Here is a 3,224-nt window from a genome sequence, read left to right as displayed (position 1 = left end):
CAATAATGACAAAAAATGTAATGTAAGAATTAAAATGCGAGTTAGGGAGTTAGAAATATTTACAAATGGTGGTTTAGGGAGGACTCCACCAAACTCTCATCCTTAGTGAGATGTCATGGGGGCATGTCCAAGGTGTTGTTGATGTTGCTCAACACCTTGAAGAAGTAATCAAAAGCTTGTTCATTATCATGATAAAGGTCTTCAATAGACCTTTGCCCTTGTTATCGGTCTTGATCGATAGCATTACCAATATAGGGATTGAAAATCATTTCAAACTCATCTTCCCAAAAACCACAAACTTCACCTACTTGATCACTAAAGATCTCTTGAGTTGATAGAGACAACTCTCCCACTTTCTTGTCTTGGCCAATGAGGCCATCCTCTTCATTGCTTGACTTTGGTGAGCTTTTCAAGCTCTCTTTGTTACAATTCACTTGCTCTTTGAATGGAGCATCTTCAATTTTCTTCTTCCATTGGAATTCCGACTTCTTCTCATCATCCTTCCGGCTATAATGAGCAACCATAAAACATGGTTTATGCAAACGGGGAGCTCTCATAGTCTTATCAAGATTGAAAGTTATGCTCTCATCTCCCACTTCTAGAGTGAGCTCTCCATGCTTCACATCAATCACCGCACCCGCGGTGTGTAAGAAAGGTCTTCCTAGAATGATTGGAATGTTGGAGTCTTCTTCCATGTCAACAATGACAAAGTCCACCGGGATGAAAAAATTCCCAACTCTTACGGGAACATCTTCCCATATCCCTAATGGTGTCTTCGTCGATCTATCGGCCATTTGGAGTTTGATATTGGTGCATTTAAGCTCTCCCATCCCTAACCTTTTACTCACCGAGTACGTCATAACACTCACACTAGCCCCTAGATCACATAAGGCTTTGTTGATCGTGGTGTTGCCAATGGTACACGGTATTGAGAAGCTTCCCGGATCTTTGAGTTTTGGAGGTGAACTCCCTTGAACGATTGCACTACTCACCTTAGTGAAGGCGATAGTCTCAAGCTTCCAGATCGACTTCTTCTTTGTGAGGATGTCTTTCATGTATTTTGCATAGGCCGGCACGTGATTGATTAATTCCATGAAAGGAATTGAGACTTCCAAATTCTTCACAATTTCCATAAATTTTCCAAGTTGGTCATCAAATTTGGGCTTGGCTTGATGACTCGGAAAAGGAAGTCTAATCACAATGGGCTCCTTCTCCTTGACCTTGTCTTCATTTTTCTTTGAAATTTCTTCTTTTGATGGTTCTCCATCCTTGGAGTTTTGCACAATTTCTTCTTTGTCACTAGCTTCTACAACTTCATCCTCAACTTTCTTCTTCGGTGCTTCATACCTTGTACCACTCCTCAAGTGAATGGCACTAACCGTTTCATGTCTTAGGGGATTACTTTGAGGTGGTAATTGCCCATATTGTCTTTGTGAGCTTGAAGATGCTAGTTGAGTCAATTGGGTTTCCAACATTTTGGTGTCAGCTAGTAGTTGTTGATGGTGATTTCCTTTTCTTGACTATCCTTTTGCATTTGAGTGAAAAACTCTTGTTGATTCTTTTGCATTTGGAGGACCACTTTTTGAACATCAAAACCTTGGTCATTTTGTTGATTGTATGGAGTTTGATTTTGGTAACCTTGGTTTTGGTTGTAAAAGGGTCTTTGATTTTGGTTTCTCATGGGAGGTGGGGTGTATGTTGGTTGAGGGTTTTGAACATTTTGGCTTTTGTATGAGAGATTTGGATGGAATTTGGTGTTTTCATTGTAATAGTTTGAATAAGGGGTACCACTCTTGTATGCTTGGAAAGCATTCACTTGTTCATTTGTTCCCCTACATTCACCTTGGTCATGTCCCAAAGTTCCACAATTCTCACATATCCTACTTGGGATTGATGAAGATGCCGTCATGGCATTAACATGATGCTTTGGTGATTTTGAGGCTTCTTCAAGTCTAGCCATAGCTTTTTCAAACTTCAAATTGATGGTATCAATGTGAGCACTAAGTTGAGCGCCCAATTGAGTAATGGAGTCCACTTCATGCTTTCCTCCTCTAGTAGCCTTGCGAGGTCTACTATATTGTGAGTTATGGACCGCCATTTCCTCAATTTTGTTCCAAGTTTGATTGTCATCAACTTCGATGAACATTCCATTTGATCCCATATTGAGAATGTTCCTTGAATCTTCATAAAGACCGTTCCAAAATTGTTGTATCAAGAACCACTCGCTAAGTCCATGGTGAGGACATGAGCGACAAATTCCCTTGAATCGCTCCCAAGCTTCATACAAAGATTCTTCATCCCTTTGCTTAAAGCCCGTGATTTGAGCTCTTAGCATGTTAGTCTTTTCCGGTGGATAGAACTTTTTGTAGAAAGCTAGAGCCAACTTTTTCGAAGAATCAATTCCGAGAGTAGCCTTATCAAGGCCTTTCAACCATTGTTTCGTGGTGCCAATTAGAGAAAAATGAAATAAGACCCATCGAATTTGGTCTTCAGTTACACCGGTTTGAGAAATCGCCTCACAATAGTCACAAAAAGTCTCCATATGAGAATGAGGGTCTTCACTAGGCATCCCCCCAAATTGGCTTCTTTTGACTAATTAGATAAATGCGGATTTGGCAATAAAATTTCCGGTTAGATGTTGTGGTGTGGGAGTACCATTGGGTAGGTTCTCCTCGGTGGGTACGGAATGCGATGAAAACTTAGGCATTGTGGGTTGATTTTGTGTTGGATTTTGTGTTGGGTTCTCCTCACCATCTCTTGCAAAAGGGTTGATGAACTTAATAGTATTTGGTTGAATATCTACAACCTCACCAATACCTCTCAAAGTTCTCCTAGCAAGTCTCCTATTGGTTGTCAAGGTCCTTTCAATTTCGTGATCAAAGGGTAACAAGTCACCTTGTGACCTTCTAGACATGCAAAATATCAAACAACTCGAAAACAATTAGAACAAACCATGAGGAGTTTTACTTCCCCAAGGCAAAGAAAGACACAACTAATAACAATACAAGAAAATCTAAATCAAGTTAACACCGTCCCCGGCAACGGCGCCATTTTTTGTCGAACTATATTTTTAGGTTACTTGTCGTTAGGAGCACCTAGACCAAAACATAATTTATAACTTCACAAACAACTCTACAATTAGTAAACAAGCAAGTAAAGGTCGGATCCCAAGGGACGGGAATTAAGATGAGATTTCTATTGCAACTAGTGGTGTCTTAAGGGGT

General features: G+C 40.3%; 1 non-coding gene across 1 annotated transcript; it reads left to right on the top strand.

The window, feature by feature from the left end:
* Nucleotides 1-2,228: 2,228 nt before the first annotated feature.
* LOC141634565 (small nucleolar RNA R71) lies at nucleotides 2,229-2,335 on the top strand. The gene has a single exon (XR_012539293.1). It is a non-coding gene; the product is annotated as a small nucleolar RNA R71 (small nucleolar RNA).
* Nucleotides 2,336-3,224: the final 889 nt, after the last annotated feature.

This window comes from Silene latifolia, chromosome Y (genome assembly GCF_048544455.1).
Source record: "Silene latifolia isolate original U9 population chromosome Y, ASM4854445v1, whole genome shotgun sequence".
Taxonomy (NCBI): domain Eukaryota; kingdom Viridiplantae; phylum Streptophyta; class Magnoliopsida; order Caryophyllales; family Caryophyllaceae; genus Silene; species Silene latifolia.
The sequence above is the reverse complement of the archived record's forward strand: the minus strand, read 5'-3'. Positions and strand labels throughout refer to the sequence as shown.